The sequence below is a fragment of the Orbicella faveolata genome, unplaced genomic scaffold (genome assembly GCF_042242905.1).
Source record: "Orbicella faveolata isolate gen_17 unplaced genomic scaffold, um_ofav_v1 contig_48, whole genome shotgun sequence".
In the NCBI taxonomy this organism is placed as follows: Eukaryota; Metazoa; Cnidaria; class Anthozoa; order Scleractinia; family Merulinidae; genus Orbicella; species Orbicella faveolata.
Window position 1 is genome coordinate 17,491,483 of NW_028301578.1, and position 19,035 is coordinate 17,510,517.

The 19,035-nt window shown below is 43.7% G+C and overlaps 1 long non-coding RNA gene across 1 annotated transcript; it reads right to left on the minus strand.

The window, feature by feature from the left end:
- Nucleotides 1-14,872: 14,872 nt before the first annotated feature.
- On the minus strand, nucleotides 14,873-18,763 carry LOC149096713 (uncharacterized). The gene is made up of 2 exons (XR_016204678.1): nucleotides 18,327-18,763; nucleotides 14,873-15,645 (listed from the first exon to the last, which is right to left on the minus strand). It is a non-coding gene; the product is annotated as an uncharacterized LOC149096713 (long non-coding RNA).
- Between the last annotated feature and the right edge of the window lie 272 nt (nucleotides 18,764-19,035).

The window sequence follows — 19,035 nt, forward strand, 5'->3', positions numbered from 1 at the left end:
CACCTTCGAGCTTCTGGGCCGAAATATAGCCCCACTTCTTTTTAAGAGTAAGAGTAGCCGAGTCTGTCTTACGGAAATCGTGATTTTGACTAGCTTCGGCTCGATTTCCCTGAACCTGGGGGATATATTGCAGTCCCGGCAACACTAAACTAACTCCTGATGGCCTTGGTTTCCAGTCAAATGGACACAGCAAATTTTTTTGAACCCTTAGTTTGGAGCTTCTGGGCCGAAATAGAGCCCCACTTTATTTTAACACTAAAAGAGTAGCCGAGACGGCCTTACGCGCTTATTTATTTTGCCAAACTTTGTCTCGATTTTTCGGCACTTACGGGATATTTTCCAGTCCCTGGGACTCTAAACTAACTCTTGATTGCTTTGGTTCGAAGTGAAATTGACACAGGAAAACTTTTTGAACGCTCACTTTCGAGCTTCTGGGGCGAAATATAGCCCCACTTCACTTTAAGACTGAAAGATTAGCCAAGACCGCCTTACGCCCATGGTGATTTTGACAAACTTCGGCCAAATTTGCCGCAATTTGGGGGATATTTTCCACTTCCTGGGTCTCTAAACTAACTCCTGGTGGCCTTGGTTTGCAGTGAAATTGACACAGCAAAACTTTTTAAACACTCAGTTTCGAGCTTCTGGGCCGAAATATTGCCCTACTTCACTTTAAAACTGAAAGAGTAGCTGAGACCGCCGTACGCGCCTCGTGATTTTGACCAACTTTGGCTAAATTTCCCGGAACTTGGGGGATATTTTCCATTCCCGGGGACTCTAAACTGGCCTCCAACGTCCTTGGTCTGCAGTAAAATGGACACAGCAAAACTTTTTGAACGCTCACTTTCGAGCTTCTGGGCCGAAATATAGCTCCACTTTACTTTAAGATTGAAAGAGTAGCCGAGACCGGCTTACGCGCATCGTAATATTGACCAACTTCGGCTCGATTTCCCGGAACTTGGGGGATATTTTACAGTCCCGCGGACTCTAAGGTAACTCTTGATGGCCTTGCTTTGCATTGAAATGGAGAGAGCAAAACTTTCTGAACGCTCACTTTCAAGCTTCTGGGCGGAAATATTGCCCAAGTTCACTTTAAGAATGAAAGAGTAGCCGAGACCGCCTTACGCTTATCGTGATTGTGACCAACTTTGGCTCGATTTACCGGAACTTAGGGGATATTTTCCGGTACCGGGGACTCTAAAGTAACTCCTGATTGCCTTGGTTTGCATTGAAATGGAGAGAGCAAAACTTTTTGAACGCTCCCCGTGGAGCTTCTGAGCCGAAATATAGCCCCACTTCACTTTAAGACTTAAAGATTAGCCGAGACCGTCTTACGCGCATCGTGGTTTTGACCAACTTCGGCTTGATTTCCCGAAACTTCGGGGACATATTCCAGTCCCAAGGACTCTAAAGTAATTCCTGATGCCCTTGGTTTGCAGTGAAATGGACACAGCCAATTTTTTTGAACGCATACTTTGGAAATTCTGGGGAAAAATATAGCCCCACATCACTTTAAAAATGAAAGAGTAGCCGAGATCACCTTAGGCGCATCGTGATTTTGGCCAACTTAGGCTCGAGTTTCCGGAACTGAAGGGATATTTTTCAGTCCCGGTGACTCTAAACTAACTGACGATGGTCTTGGTTTTCAGTTAAATTGAGAGAGCAAAAGTTTTTGAACGCTCACTTTCGAGCTTCTGGACCGAAATATAGCCCTACTTCACTTTAAGACTGAAAGAGTAGCCGAGACCGCCTTACACGCATCGTGATTTTGACCAACTCCGCCTCGGTTTCGCGGAACTTGGGGCATATTTCCTAGTTCCGGGGACTCTAAACTAACTCCTGATGGCTTTGGTTTGCAGTGAAATGGACACAGGATAACTTTTTCAACGCTCACTTTCGAGCTTCTGGGCCGAAGCATGGCCCTACTTCACTTTAAGACTGAAAGAGTAGCTGAGATTGCCTTACGCGCATCGTGATTTTGAGTTACTTCGGCTCGATTTCCCGGAGCTTGGGAAATAATTGCCAGTCCCGGGCACTCTAAACTAATTCCTGATGGCCTTGGTTTTCAGTGAAATGGACACAGCCAAACTTTTTGAACGTTCACTTTCGAGCTTCTGGGCCGAAATATAGCCCCACTTCACTTTAAGACTGAAAGAGTAGCCGAGACCGCCTTACGCGCATGGTAAGTTTGTCCAACTTCGGCTTGATTTCTCGGGGTTTGGGGGATATTTTCCAGTCCCGGAAGCTCTAAACTACCTCCTGATTGCCTTGGTTTTCACTGAAATGGACACAGGTAGAAGGAGCGCACGCTAGGTTTCCAGGTTGTAGGCCGAAATGTAGCTCCACTTTATTTTAAGACTGAATGGGTAGACGAAACCGCCTTAAGCGCATCGAAATTTTTAGCCACTATGGCTCGATCTGCCAAAACTTGGTGGATATTTTCCAGTCCCGGGCACTCTAAGCTAACTCCTGATAACCTTAGTTTTCAGTGAAAGAGAGTGAAAGAGCAGCCGAGGCCGCCTTACTCGCATCTTGATTTTGAGCATCTTTGGCTCGATTTGCCGGAATTCGGGGAATATTTTCCATTCCCGAGGACTCTAAACTAACACCTGATCGCTTAAGATGTCAGTGAAATGGACACAGGTAAAATTAGCGCACGCCCGGTCTCGAGCTTCTAGGTCGAAATATAGCCCCCCTAAATTTTAAGACTGAAAGAGTGATATGTACACAGGCAAAAGGAGCGCACGCTAGGTGTCGAGCTTCTCGGCCGAAATATAGCCCCACTTCATTTTAAGACTGAAAGAGTAGCCGAGACCGCCTTACGCGCATCGTGATTTTGAGCAACTTTGGCTCGATCTGCCAGAATTTGGGAAATATTTTCCAGTCCCAAGGACTCTAAACTAACACCTGATCGCCTAAGATGTCAGTGAAATGGACACAGGTAAAATTAGCGCACGCCCGGTCTCGAGCTTCTAGGGCGAAATATAGCCCCCCTAAATTTTAAGACTGAAAAAGTGATATGTACACAGGCAAAAGGAGCGCACGCTCGGTGTCGAGCTTCTCGGCCGAAATATAGCCCCACTTCATTTTAAGACTGAAAGAGTAGCCGAGACCGCCTTACGCGCATCGTGATTTTGAGCAACTTTGGCTCGATCTGCCAGAATTTGGGAAATATTTTCCAGTCCCAAGGACTCTAAACTAACACCTGATCGACTAAGATGTCAGTGAAATGGACACAGGTAAAATTAGCGCACGCCCGGTCTCGAGCTTCTAGGTCGACATGTAGCCCCCCTTAATTTTAAGACTGAAAGAGTAGCCGAGACCGCCTTACGCGCATCGTGATTTTGGGCAACTTTTGCTCGATTTCCCGGAAGTTGGCGAATAATTTCAAGTCCCGGGGACGCTAAACCAACTCCCGATGACCTTGGTTTCCAATTTAATGAACACAGCAAAACATTCTGAACGCTCACCTTCGAGCTTCAGGGCCGAAATACAGCCCTACTTAAATTTAAGACTGAAAGAATAGCCGAGAGCCCGTTACGCGCATGGTAATTTTGATCAACTTCGGCGCGATTTCCTGGAACTTGGAGAATATTTTCCAATCCCGGGGACTCTAAACTAACTCCTGACGGCCTTGGTTTCCAGTGAAAGGCACAGTGCAAAACTTTTTGAACGCGCACTTTCGAGCTTCTTGGCCGAACTATAGCCCAACTTCACTTTAAGACTGAAAGACTAACCGAGAGCGCCTTACGCGCATCGTGATTTTGACCATGTTCGGCTTGATTTCGCGGGACTTGGGGGATATGTTCTATTCCCGGGGACTTTAAACTAAGTCCTGATGACCTTGTTTTGCAGTGAAATTGAAACAGCAAAAGTTTTTGAAAGCAGAGTTTCGAGCTTCTGGGCCGAAATATAGCCCCACTTCACTTGAGGAGTGAAAGATGAGCCGAGTCCGCCTTACGCGCATCGTGATTTTGACCAGCTTAGGCCCGATTTCCCGGAACTTGGGGGATATTTTCAAATACCCGGGACTAGAAAATATCCCCCAAGTCCCGCGAAATCAAGCCGAAGATGGTCAAAATCACGATGCGCGTAAGGCGGTGTCGGCTACTCTTTAAGTCTTAAAGTGAAGTGGGGCTATATTTCTGCCCAGAAGCTCGAAGGTGAGCGTTCAAAATGTTTTCCTCTGTCCATTTCAATACAAACCAAGGCGATCAGGGGTTAGTTTAGAGTCGTCGAGACTGGAAAATACCCCCCAAGTTCCTAGAAATCGATCCGAAGTGTGTCCAAATCACGATGCGCGTAAGGCGGTCTCGGCTACTCTTTCAGTCTTAAAGTGAAGTGTGGCTATATTTCGGCAAAGAAGGTCGAAAGTGAGCGTTGAAAAAGTTATGCTGTAACCAATTCACTGCAAAACAAGGCAATCAGGTGTTAGTTTAGTGTCCGCCGGATTTGAAAATATCCCCCAAGTTCCGGGAAATTGAGCCTAAGCTGGTCAAAATCACGATGCGGGTAAGGCGGTCTCGGCTACTCTTAAAGTCTTAAAGTGAAGTGGGGCTATATTTGGGCCCAGAAGCTCGAAGGTGAGCGCTCAAAATGTTTTCCTATGTCTATTTCAATGCAAACCAAGGCCATCAGGAGTTAGTTTAGAGTCCCCGGGACTAAAAAAATATCCCCCAAGTTGCGGGAAATCGAGCCGAAGTTGGTCAAAATCACAATGGACGTAAGGCGCTCTCGCTTACTCTTTCAGTCTTTAAGTGAAGTGGGGCTATATTTGGGCCAAGAAGCTCGAAAGTGAACGTTTAAAACGTTTTGCTGTGTCCATTTTAATGCGAACCAAGGCCATCGCGAGTTACTTTAGAGTCCGTGGGACTAAAACATATTCCCCTACTTCCGGGAAACCGAGCCGAAGTTGGTCAAAATTACGATGCGCGTAAGGCGGGCTCGGCTACTCTTTTAGTCTTAAAGTAAACAGGGGCTATATCTCGTCCCAGAAGCTCGAAAATGAGCGTTCAAAAAGCCTTGCTGTGTCCAGTTTACTGCACACCAAGGACGTCGGGGGTCAGTTTAGAGTCCCCGGGAATGGAAAATATCCCCCAACTTCCGGGAAATTTAGCCGAAGTTGGTCAAAATCACGACGCGCGTACGGCGGTCTCGGTTACTCTTTCAGTCTTAACGTGAAGTGGGGCAATATTTCGCCCCAGAAGCTCGAAACTGAGTTTTTAAAAAGTTTTGCTGTGTCAATTTCACTGCAAACCAAGGCCACCAGGAGTTAGTATAGAGACCCAGGGAGTGGAAAATATCCCCCAAATTCCGGGAAATTTAGCCTAAGTTTGTCAAAATCACCATGGGCGTAAGACGGTCTTTGCTAATCTTTCAGTCTTAAAGTTAAGTGGGGCTATATTTCTCCCCAGAAGCTCGAAAGTGAGCGTTCAAAAAGTTTTCCCTTGTCAAGTTCACTTCAAACCAAGGTGATCAGGAGTTCGTTTAGGGTCCCCAGGTCTGGAAAATATCCCCCAAGTTCCGGGATATCGAGCTGAACTTGGTCAAAATCACGATGTTTGTAAAGCGGTCTCGACTATTCTTTCAGTCTTAAAGTGAAGTGGGGCTTTAGTTTGGCGCAGAAGCTCGAAGATGAGCGTTCAAAACCTTTTGCTGTGTCCATTTCATTGCAAACCAAGGCCATCAGGAATTAGTTTAGAGTCCACAGAACTGGAAAATATTCCCTAATTTCCGGCCAATGGAGCCGAAGTTGGTCAAAATCACGATGCGCGTAAGGCGGACTCGGCTCATCTTTCACTCCTCAAGTGAAGTGGGGCTATATTTCGGCCCAGAAGCTCGAAACTCTGCTTTCAAAAACTTTTGCTGTTTCAATTTCACTGCAAAACAAGGTCATCAGGACTTAGTTTATAGTCCCCGGGACTAGAACATATCCGCCAAGTCCCGGGAAATCAAGCCGAAGATGGTCAAAATCACGATGCGCGTAAAGCGGTCTCGGCAACTCTTTAAGTCTTAAAGTGAAGTGGGGTTATATTTCGGCCCAGAAGGTCCAAAGTGAGCGCTCAAAAAGTTTTGCTGTGTCTATTTCACTGCAAAGCAAGGCCATCAGGATTTAGTTTAGAGTCCCCGGGACTGGAAAATATCCCCCAAGTTCCGGAAAATCAAGCCAAAGTTGGTCAAAATCACGATGCGCGTAAGACGGTCTCGGCTACTCTTTCAGGCTTAAAGTGAAGTTGTGCTATATTTCGACCCAGCAGCTCGAAAGTGAGCGTTCAAAAAGTTTTCCTGTGTCCATTGCTCGGCCAACCAAGGCAATCAGGAGTTAGTTTAGAGTCGCCGGGACTGGAAAATATCCCCCAGTTCTGGGATATGGAGCCGAACTTGGTCAAAATCACGATGCGCTTAAGATGGTCTCGGCTACTCTTTAAGTCTTAAAGTCAAGTGGGGCTATGTGTTGGCCCAGAAGCTTTAAAGTGAGCGTTGAAAAAGTTTTGCCGTTTCCATTTTACTGCAAACCAAGGCAATCAGGAGTTAGTTTAAAGTTCCTGGGTCTGGAAAATAGCCCCCAAGATCCGGGAAATCGAGGCGTAGTTTGTCAAAATCACGATTCGCATAAGGCGGTGTCGGCTACTCTTTCAGTTTTAAAGTGAAGTGGGGCTAAACTTTTGGGCCCAGAAGCTGGAAAGTCAGCGTTCAAAAAGTTTTGCTGTTTCCATTTCACTCCAAACAGAGACAAGCAGGACTTAGTTTAGAGTCCCCGGGACTGGAAAATATCCCCCAAATTTCCGAAAATCGAGCTTAAGTTAGTCAAAATTACGATGCGCGTAAGGCGGCCTCGGCTACTCTTTCAATCTTAAAATGAAGTGCGGCTAAACTTTTGGGCCCAGAAGCTGGAAAGTCAGCATTCAAAAAGTTTTTCTGTTTCCATTTCACTCCAAACCAAGACAAGCAGCAGTTAGTTTAGAGTCCCCGGGACTGGAAAATATCCCCCAAGTTCCGGGAAATCAACCCGAAGTTTGTCAAAATCACGATGCGCGTAAGGCGGTCTTGGCTACCCTTTTAGTGTTAAAGTAAAGTGGGGCTATATTTTGGCCCAGAAGCTCGAAATTGAGCGTTCAAAAAGTTTTGCTGTGTCCATTTTACTGCAAACCAAGGCCATCAGGAATTAGTTTAGAGTCCTCAAAATCAGGATGCGCGTAAGTCGGTCTCGGCTACTCTTTCAGTCTTCAAGTGAAGTGGGGCTCTATTTCGGTAAAGAACCTCGAAAGTGTGCGTCCAAAAACTTGTGCTGTGTAAATTTCACTGCAAACCATGGCCATCAGGAGTTAGTTTAGAGTCCCCGGGACTGGAAAATATTCCCCAAGTTCCGGGAAATCGAGCAGAAGTTGATCAAAATCACGATGCGCGTAACGCGGTCTCGGCTACTGTTTCGGTCTTAAAGTGAAGTGTGGCTGTATTTCAGCCCTCAAGCTCGAAAGTGAGCGTTCAAAAAGTTTTGCTGTGTCCATTTCACTGCAAACCAAGGCCATCAGGCGTTAGTTTAGAGTACGCGCAAGTAGAAAAGATTCCCCCAGTTCCGGGAAATCGAGCCCAAGTTGGTAAAAATCACGATGCGCGCAAGGCGGTCCCGGCTACTCTTTCAGCCTTAAAGTGAAGTTGCGCTATATTTCGGCCGAGAGGCTCGAAAGTGCGCATTCGAAAAGTTTTGCTGTGTCCATTTCACTGCAAAGCAAGGCCATCAGGAGTTAGTTTAGAGCCCTTGGGACTAGAAAATATTTCCCAAGTTCCGCCAGATCGAGCCGAAGTTGGTCAAAGTCACGATGCGCGTAACGCGCTCTCGGTTAGTCTTTCAGTCTTAAAGTGAAGTTGGGCTATAGTTCGGCCAAGAAGCTCGAAAGTGCGCGTTCAAAAAGTTTTGTTCTGTCCCTTTCACTGGAAACCAGAGTCCCCGGAACTGGAAAATATTCTCCAAGTTCCAGGAAATCGCGCCGAAGTTGATCAAAATCACCATGCGCGTAAAGGGCTCTCGGCTATTCTTTCAGTCTTAAATTTAAGTAGGGCTATATTTCGGCCCTGAAGCTCGAAGGTGAGCGTTCAGAATGTTTTGCTGTGTTCATTAAATTGGAAACCAAGGTCATCGGGAGTTAGTTTAGCATCCCCGGGACTTGAAATTATTCGCCAACTTCCGGGAAATCGAGCAAAAGTTGCTCAAAATCACGATGCGCGTAAGGCGGTCTCGGCTACTCTTTCAGTCTTAAAATGAAGTGGGGCTATATTTCGGCCGAGAAGCTCGACACCGAGCGTGCGCTCCTTTTACCTGTGTACATATCACTCTTTCAGTCTTAAAATTAAGGGGGGCTATATTTCGACCTAGAAGCTTGAGAGCGGGCGTGCGCTAATTTTACCTGTGTCCATTTCACTGACATCTTAGGCGATCAGGTGTTAGTTTAGAGTCCCCGGGAATGGAAAATATCCCCCAACTTCCGGGAAATTTAGCCAAAGTTGGTCAAAATCACGACGCGCGTACGGCGGTCTCAGCTACTCTTTCAGTTTTTAAGTGAAGTGGGGCAATATTTCGGCCCAGAAGCTCCAAACTGAGTGTTTAAAAATGTTTGCTGTGTCAATTTCACTGCAAACCAAGGCCACCAGGAGTTAGTTTAGAGACCCAGAGAGTGGAAAATATCCCCCAAATTCCGGCAAATTTAGCCGAAGTTTGTCAAAATCACCAGGGCGTAAGGCGGTCTTGGCTAATCTTTCAGTCTTAAAGTGAAGTGGGGCTATATTTCGCCCCAGAAGCTCGAAAGTGAGCGTTCAAAAAGTTTTCCTGTGTCAATTTCACTTCGAACCAAAGCGATCAAGAGTTAGTTTAGAGTCCCAGGGACTGGAAAATATCCCGTAAGTGCCGAAAAATCGAGACAAAGTTTGGCAAAATAAATAAGCGCGTAAGGCCGTCTCGGCTACTCTTTTAGTGTTAAAATAAAGTGGGGCTCTATTTCGGCCCAGAAGCTCCAAAGTAAGGGTTCAAAAAAATTTGCTGTGTCCATTTCACTGGAAACCAAGGCCATCAGGAGTTAGTTTAGTGTTCCCAGGACTGCAATATATCCCCGAGGATCCGGGAAATCGAGCCGAAGCTAGTCAAAATCACGATTTCCGTAAGACAGACTCGGCTACTCTTACTCTTAAAAAGACGTGGGGCTCTATTTCGGCCCAGAAGCTCGAAGGTGAGTCTTCACAACGTTTTGCTCTGTCAGTTTCAATGCAACGCAAGGCGATCAGGAGTTAGTTTAAAGTCCCCAGCACTGGAAAATATCCCCCAAGTTCCGGGATATCGATCCGAAGTTGGTCAAAATCACGATGCGCGAAACGCGATCTCGGCTATTGTTTCAGTCTTAAAGTGAAGTGGGGCTATATTTCGGCCCAGAAGCTCGAAAGTGACCGTTTAAAAAGTTACGCTTTGTGCATTTAACTGCAAACAAAGGCCATCAGGAGTTAGTTTAAAGTCCCCCGGACTGGAAAATATCCGCGAAGTTCCGGGAAATCGAGCTGAAGTTGGTCAAAATCACGATGCCTGTAAGGCGGTCTCCGCTACTCTTTCAGTCTTAAAGTGAAGTGGGGCTATATTTCGGCCCAAAAGCTGCAAGGTGATCGTTAAGAAAGTTATGCTCTGTGCATTTCACTGCAAACCAAAGCCATCAGGAGTTAGTTTAGAGTCCCTCGGACTGGAAAATATCCCCCAAGTTCCGGGAAATCGAGCTGAACTTGGTCAAAATCACGATGCGCGTAAGGCGGTCTCGGCTACTATTTCAGGGTTAAAGTGAAGTGGGCTTCTATTTAAGCACACAAGCTAGAAGGTGAGTGTTAAAAAAGTTCTGCTCTGTCCATTTCTCCGGGAACCAAGGCCATAAGGAGTTAATTTAGAGCTCGCGGGACTCGAATATATCCGCCAAGCTCCGGGAAATCGACCCGAAGTCGGTCAAAATCACGATTCGCGCAAGACGGTTTCGCCTACTCTTTCAGTCTTAAAGTAAAGTGGGCTATATTTCGGGCAAGAAGCTCGAAAGTGAGCGTTCAAAAAGTTTTGCTGTGTCCATTTCACTGCAAACCAAGGCCATCAGGCGTTAGTTTAGAGTACGCGCAAGTAGAAAAGATTCCCCCAGTTCCGGGAAATCGAGCCCAAGTTGGTAAAAATCACGATGCGCGCAAGGCGGTCCCGGCTACTCTTTCAGCCTTAAAGTGAAGTTGCGCTATATTTCGGCCGAGAGGCTCGAAAGTGCGCATTCGAAAAGTTTTGCTGTGTCCATTTCACTGCAAAGCAAGGCCATCAGGAGTTAGTTTAGAGCCCTTGGGACTAGAAAATATTTCCCAAGTTCCGCCAGATCGAGCCGAAGTTGGTCAAAGTCACGATGCGCGTAACGCGCTCTCGGTTAGTCTTTCAGTCTTAAAGTGAAGTTGGGCTATAGTTCGGCCAAGAAGCTCGAAAGTGCGCGTTCAAAAAGTTTTGTTCTGTCCCTTTCACTGGAAACCAGAGTCCCCGGAACTGGAAAATATTCTCCAAGTTCCAGGAAATCGCGCCGAAGTTGATCAAAATCACCATGCGCGTAAAGGGCTCTCGGCTATTCTTTCAGTCTTAAATTTAAGTAGGGCTATATTTCGGCCCTGAAGCTCGAAGGTGAGCGTTCAGAATGTTTTGCTGTGTTCATTAAATTGGAAACCAAGGTCATCGGGAGTTAGTTTAGCATCCCCGGGACTTGAAATTATTCGCCAACTTCCGGGAAATCGAGCAAAAGTTGCTCAAAATCACGATGCGCGTAAGGCGGTCTCGGCTACTCTTTCAGTCTTAAAATGAAGTGGGGCTATATTTCGGCCGAGAAGCTCGACACCGAGCGTGCGCTCCTTTTACCTGTGTACATATCACTCTTTCAGTCTTAAAATTAAGGGGGGCTATATTTCGACCTAGAAGCTTGAGAGCGGGCGTGCGCTAATTTTACCTGTGTCCATTTCACTGACATCTTAGGCGATCAGGTGTTAGTTTAGAGTCCCCGGGAATGGAAAATATCCCCCAACTTCCGGGAAATTTAGCCAAAGTTGGTCAAAATCACGACGCGCGTACGGCGGTCTCAGCTACTCTTTCAGTTTTTAAGTGAAGTGGGGCAATATTTCGGCCCAGAAGCTCCAAACTGAGTGTTTAAAAATGTTTGCTGTGTCAATTTCACTGCAAACCAAGGCCACCAGGAGTTAGTTTAGAGACCCAGAGAGTGGAAAATATCCCCCAAATTCCGGCAAATTTAGCCGAAGTTTGTCAAAATCACCAGGGCGTAAGGCGGTCTTGGCTAATCTTTCAGTCTTAAAGTGAAGTGGGGCTATATTTCGCCCCAGAAGCTCGAAAGTGAGCGTTCAAAAAGTTTTCCTGTGTCAATTTCACTTCGAACCAAAGCGATCAAGAGTTAGTTTAGAGTCCCAGGGACTGGAAAATATCCCGTAAGTGCCGAAAAATCGAGACAAAGTTTGGCAAAATAAATAAGCGCGTAAGGCCGTCTCGGCTACTCTTTTAGTGTTAAAATAAAGTGGGGCTCTATTTCGGCCCAGAAGCTCCAAAGTAAGGGTTCAAAAAAATTTGCTGTGTCCATTTCACTGGAAACCAAGGCCATCAGGAGTTAGTTTAGTGTTCCCAGGACTGCAATATATCCCCGAGGATCCGGGAAATCGAGCCGAAGCTAGTCAAAATCACGATTTCCGTAAGACAGACTCGGCTACTCTTACTCTTAAAAAGACGTGGGGCTCTATTTCGGCCCAGAAGCTCGAAGGTGAGTCTTCACAACGTTTTGCTCTGTCAGTTTCAATGCAACGCAAGGCGATCAGGAGTTAGTTTAAAGTCCCCAGCACTGGAAAATATCCCCCAAGTTCCGGGATATCGATCCGAAGTTGGTCAAAATCACGATGCGCGAAACGCGATCTCGGCTATTGTTTCAGTCTTAAAGTGAAGTGGGGCTATATTTCGGCCCAGAAGCTCGAAAGTGACCGTTTAAAAAGTTACGCTTTGTGCATTTAACTGCAAACAAAGGCCATCAGGAGTTAGTTTAAAGTCCCCCGGACTGGAAAATATCCGCGAAGTTCCGGGAAATCGAGCTGAAGTTGGTCAAAATCACGATGCCTGTAAGGCGGTCTCCGCTACTCTTTCAGTCTTAAAGTGAAGTGGGGCTATATTTCGGCCCAAAAGCTGCAAGGTGATCGTTAAGAAAGTTATGCTCTGTGCATTTCACTGCAAACCAAAGCCATCAGGAGTTAGTTTAGAGTCCCTCGGACTGGAAAATATCCCCCAAGTTCCGGGAAATCGAGCTGAACTTGGTCAAAATCACGATGCGCGTAAGGCGGTCTCGGCTACTATTTCAGGGTTAAAGTGAAGTGGGCTTCTATTTAAGCACACAAGCTAGAAGGTGAGTGTTAAAAAAGTTCTGCTCTGTCCATTTCTCCGGGAACCAAGGCCATAAGGAGTTAATTTAGAGCTCGCGGGACTCGAATATATCCGCCAAGCTCCGGGAAATCCACCCGAAGTCGGTCAAAATCACGATTCGCGCAAGACGGTTTCGCCTACTCTTTCAGTCTTAAAGTAAAGTGGGCTATATTTCGGGCAAGAAGCTCGAAAGTGAGCGTTCAAAAAGTTTCGCTGTGTCTATTTCAATGCAAACCAAGACGATCAGCAGTTAGTTTAGAGTCTCCGGGACTGGAAAATATCCCCCAAATTTCGGGAAATCGAGCCGAAGTTGGTCAAAATCACGATGCGCGCAAGGCGGTCTCAGCTATTCTTTCAGTCTTAAAGTGAAGTTGGGCTATATTTTAGGCCAGAAGCTCGAAGATAAGCGTTCAAAAAGTTTTGCTGTGTCCATTTCACTGCAAACCAAGGCCATCAGCAATTAGTTTAGAGACCCAGGGAGTGGAAAATATCCCCTAAATTCCGGTAAATTTAGCCGAAGTTGGTCAAAATCACCATGTGCGTAAGGCGGTCTCGGCTACTCTTTCAGTCTTAAAGTGAAGAGGGGCTATATTTCTGCCCAGAAGCTCGAAAGTGAGCGTTCAAAAAGTTTTCCCTTCTCAAGTTCACTTCAAACCCAGGCGATCAGGAGTTAGTTTAGGGTCCCCAGGACTGGAAAATATCCCCCAAGTTCCGGGATATCGATCCGAAGTTCGTCAAAATCACGATTCGCGAAACGCGGGTCGGCTATTGTTGCAGTCTTAAAGTGAAGTGGGGCTATATTTCAGCCCAGAAGCTCGAAAGTGACCGTTTAAAAAGTTACGCTTCGTGCATTTAACTGCAAAAAAAGACCATCAGGAGTTATTTTAAGGTCCCCCGGACTGGAAAATATCCCCCAAGCTCCGGGAAATCGAGCTGAACTTGGTCAAAATCACGATGTCTGTAAGGCGGTCTCGGCTATTCTTTCAGTCTTGAAGTGAAGTGGGGCTATATTTTGGCGCAGCAGCTTGAAGATGAGCGTTCAAAAAGTTTTGCTGTGTCCATTTCATTGCAAACCAAGGCCATCAGGAATTAGTTTAGAGTCCACAGAACTGGAAAGTATTCCCTAAGTTCCGGCCAATGGAGCCGAAGTTGGTCAAAATCACGATGCGCGTAAGGCGGACTCGGCTCATCTTTCACTCCTCAAGTGAAGTGGGGCTATATTTCGGCCCAGAAGCTCGAAACTCTGCTTTCAAAAACTTTTGCTGTTTCAATTTCACTGCAAAACAAGGTCATCAGGACTTAGTTTATAGTCCCCGGGACTAGAAAATATCCCCCAAGTCCCGGGAAATCAAGCCGAAGATGGTCAAAATCACGATGCGCGTAAGGCGGTCTCGGGAACTCTTTAAGTCTTAAAGTGAAGTGGGGTTATATTTCGGCCCAGAAGGTCCAAAGTGAGCGTTCAAAAAGTTTTGCTGTGTCCATTTCACTGCAAAGCAAGGCCATCAGGAGTTACTTTAGAGTGTCCGGGACTGGAAAATATCCCCCAAGTTCCGGAAAATCAAGCCAAAGTTGGTCAAAATCACGATGCGCGTAAGACGGTCTCGGCTACTCTTTCGGGCTTAAAGTGAAGTGGGGCTATATTCGGCTCAGAAGCTTGAAGGTGAGAGTTTAAAACGTTTTGCTCTGTCCATTTCAATGCAAACCAAGGCGATCGATAGGTAAGGGTCAAGCCACTTAATGGATAGATTTTTTAGATAGATTTTTTTTATTGTTATGTAAATCTGCCACTAAATTGTAATAAATAAAGTCTGCATACAGGCCAGGTGGCCCACCAGGCTGGAGCTTATCCCGGTTTTTGTAGTGTGAAGCAACTAGGGGTATTTCTACTCCCCCCTGGATGGGATGCAGTCCATTGGAGGGCTTTCCCCAGCATTAGGTTCGCGGGTACCCATTTATACACGGGGGTAGAGAGAGGCACTGTGAGAATAAAGTGTCTTGCCCAAGAACACAACGCAATGTCCACGGTCAGGGCCTGAACCTGGACCACTTGATCCAGAGACGAGTGCACTAACCATGAGGCTACCACGCCTCCCACCCTTTAGGTGGCTGAATTTGCTCTCCGTTAAAATTACTTTATAAATTATAAATAATTATTTATTACATAATTGAAAATAGTTTTCAACAGAGTGCAACAACAAAAATCAAGAGGAACACTGCTTTTATTAGGAGCATTTTCTTTCTTATTAAGTCCACTGAAATACTGACTACCATAATGTAGCACATAAAAGGTAAGAGGAGACATTCTAGCCAGCAGTCTCCTACTGATACAGATTTTACAATTTTTGCTGAGTTATAAATAACAATCTTTAAAGCAGCAGGACATACACGTAGTAGAAGTACAGCATGATAACCACCATTTTAAGAACTGAATGGAAATTCAAAAGGTATAAGCTGGAACAGTTAGGACAGCTTATACTTCGAATAAACATTGCCAGATTTGTATTTTATGAATAGAGAGATTAAAACATTCAACTTTTGTGTTCCTTAATGATGGGTTCTAGGAGTTTCATTTAATTGTAGTCCTAATATTAAGACTGATTGCGATACTCTACACGTATATGCTCATGTATATGAACATGGTATAGAACTGCTAATTTTAAGCTTCTGTTATATAATTTCTGTATTTCAGTGTAAAGCTATAAGTTCATTTCTCGAGTTAAGTTTTGACACGCATAGCAAGTTCAGATGGATTTCAATTGTCAACATTCTTGACTTTAAGAATCATATATGGATAAATTTCTAAAGTGTTTCCAACTCTGTAATTATACATGCAGCCTGGAGAGCCATTTTATATGCTTGCACCCAATGTATTTTGCAAAGAGTGAGTTTCAAAAGTTCAAGTGTCAGCTGACTTAAGTCTTGAAAACATCTTATTCTTTTTGTAAGCAGGAGAATTCCACATCCATCTGTAATTCTCAGATTAATTCCATGAAGTTTAAATGGTGATTTGTGTTGTTAAAGCCAGTTTCTACTAAGTCTTTTGATATTATTTTTGACGGCTAATAAACCTGTATAGCATCAGTAATGTTGTGTTAATAGTAACATCTGCTTACTGTCACTTGCATATCATACTGTAGTTGTTATTGCAGTGTTCATCTGGGTTATATGCACATGTACAATAGTACAACTTGCCTAACCTGCAATACACAATGAATGTAACAGTGACACATTTTAAAAGGGTATAAATGATTATATGCAGAAAAAATCTTGTATTTCTTTAATTTGCTTTCCTTTCTATTCTCTCCCCCTGCTGCCCCAATAAAAATAAGCTACCTACCTAACTAAGGTGTCCAAGTGATATTTCTTGCTTTTCTGGAAAGGGTTAAGAAAGAAAATGCTAGCTATAATGCCGTGCTCTCTCTAAAGAAACACTGGAGTTAAAATAATTCTTTTAACCTAGAAAAAAGGTATTGTCATGTACAGCATCTGTAAATTTTGGTAGAGTTACATGTAATTTTGAATCTCTATGAAGACTAGGAATTTAGGGACATTAATAGCACAGTAAATTCAAACCATTCTTTGTTTCTGCAAATAAATTTTCTGACTGTTTTGCTGTGTGATTTAAATAGTTGCTTGATACATTTAGACACATGTATTTCTTTGGTATGTAAAGTTTCCAAATTCAGCTAAATTATATATTAATAATGATCTCATATGATAAATACAGGGAAATATTCAAACAGCTTTCATGAAAATGTAAATAGGTTTATGATCACTGTAGTAAGACTCCAGGGTACCTGCTAATTGTACACATTGTAATACATTGGTATATACATGATCTATCTGTGTACTGTAGTCAGTAGTAAACTGGTTAATCAACTGAGTGTATCCTTTGTCTGTTATAAGATATTTTTCAGAGCCATTTGTTCTGAATTTGCCTGCATTAGATCAGTATTGAAATCCCCAAGCAGTACATTCGGAGTTTTAGATTCTGTGAATACTAAGTCATGAAGATGAGTAAGAGGATCAATCAACTGTGAAATTGTAACTATTTTGCGATCGATAGATACCAATGACATTAATATTTGGAATTGGTTGGCTCAACACCATTACAGTGATTTCCAAATTATTAATTAAAAGTTATAACTGTATGGAATTTTAGTACAATTCAAATCATTCTTAATGTACAAAGCAGTTCCATAGCAAGTTCTTATGTTAGACTGATTAAAGTCATTTCTGTAAAGAGTTAATTTACTAAGCTGATATGTATCATCTCTATCTAACAAGCAAAGTTTTGATCCAACAAAAATGTTGTCATCAGCTTCTTGAATGTTGTAATCACTTTGTACATCATCTAGGTGGAGGTGGAGAGATCTAACATTCTGAAACAAGACTGTTTTTGTTTGGGGTGAATCGTCAGTCCGTAACACTGCTTAAGGCACAAGGCTTACTTGTGTTCTTAGTCTGCTCATTTCACTTTTAGCTTTCTCACTAACCTTTAGTTTGTTTTCATTCAAATTAAAAATATGCATTGCAGAGCTGTTTCATACATGGCTCAAGCCAACATAATGTATGTGCTCTCTTCTGGATACTGGAAAATCAACAACTACCTCATTTAATGTGTCGCCTTGACAACGGTGAATAGTCTTGGAAGCAGCAGGTCTAAGTGGAAATTGGCGCCGGAGAATTTGGACCTCACTTTTTTTGTTGGCTCAAAATTGTCTTGTTACTTCCAATACTGGTGTCCAATTTCTATTTATAGTTGCCTTGTATAAATGTGCATTTTCTCTAAGCTGGTTTCTGCCTATGTCAGGATGTGGAAATTACACCCAAATAATAATTGGTCTGGTATAATTTCAACTCTGTAGTCTCTGTGTTCTGTGACACACTCTGCACCATTGGTGAGTCCGTCAGTCACATCAATGTAGTTGTCAGTCATATTTTGTTGCAGTTACTACTGACATGAGCAAATATAAACCCATTGTCTTTGTTGGATCATCTGGGATTTTGTTTTTCATTTGTTTCTTGAGATCATCAGAGATGTCCCCGATTACAATGTCCAAAGCCTTAGTCTGAGCTTTATCAGCTTTAGAGAGGGCATACAATGCATTGTTGTGAGCATGTACGGATGCATGTTTAGTAAATAAATGTGCCATGTTCATATTGTAATTATCTTGTCCAGGCCTTACATTCAGAAGTCTTTGTTTCAAAATGGTTATATCATCTTCAGAGTGCTTTCACTCTCTCAAACGATCGAGTAGCTGAGCAAATTCTTTGTCATCTCTTTGTCTCATTATCTCTGTCAATTCAACGAGGGTGAAGTACTCTGTCCAAATTTTTGTTGCAAATTCATTACAGCCAGATTGGGAATTTTCAAAGATCCACTTATCAAAAACTTGCTTAAGCTGGAAAAGATCTCCAGCAGTTACCAAGCTTATTCCACCAAATGGTTCATTAGTTCCAATAATTTGTTGTAATCTTTAAGTCAAAAAGTTGAACATGCCACTTTCAACCATAGAAATCTTATCAATGAAAATCACCCTGTTTGTTTAGTTTTGCTCTAATGGTATTCAGTCTATCACTGTCCAGTGCAAAATGCTCAAAACCTCTATTGGCAGGTATCTTAAAAGCAGCATGTAGTGTATTGCCTTTAATGCTGAATGCTGCTTTACTAGTTGGGACAGTCTTGACATTTTTCACATCATCTGGATTTTCTCCAGTGATACTATTTAGAAATCTGATAAGACATGATAAAAAACTGTCTTTGTTTTTCATTCAAAGAGCGGTCGACCCTGCACCAGAGCTACTTTCCGAACGAAATAATCCCCCTCGTATAAAAGGCGTAGTAAAAAAAATACGACACAACAAGGAGGCTCACCTTAGGTTCCAGATGATACAGAATTCATGGCCCATTGCATTGTTTCCTCCTCCGGGTGACATTTTAAAAGACTTTTTGTCCTCGGTCGTGACATGACATCGTCGTTTTTTAACATCGTAGCTTTAAAGATTTCGAAACGAGCATCGTAGCTTTCAGGATTTCAATGTCCGTTGCCGAAGCTAGTGTTCCTTAGCTTGATAATTTTCCATTTTACCACTCCACGAAGGTCTCCTCAAAATGCCGCACAAAAATGGTATAGTATGTCCTTCTAGTCTTTCCATGTGTATTTGTCGCAGCTACTGCTGATTAGCTTAAGAACTTTCCATTTTAAAACTCCACGGATTGAACCAAAACCCATCTTCGTGCCGTCTTAACCGCCATGTATAAACTCCCCTGTATAAACTCCGTGTTAGAGGACAAAATTTCACCTTTCTTGTCCCCCCTAAAACAAGCCAAACAAACAGTACGAAGTGTCTGGGACAAAAATTATACTTAGCAGGGGAGGGATAGGTGAAAACTATTTAATCCAGTTTTAATGAATAAATTAATCACAATGGACTGAGTGAGTGAGTGAACGCCATCCGACTGCCTTATAAGCTCATGGATGTCTAACATCCATGAGCAAAAAGGTAACCGAGACCGCCTTACTCGCAGCGTACTTTTGACCAACTTTGGGCCGATTTCCAGGAATTTGGAGGATATTTTCCAG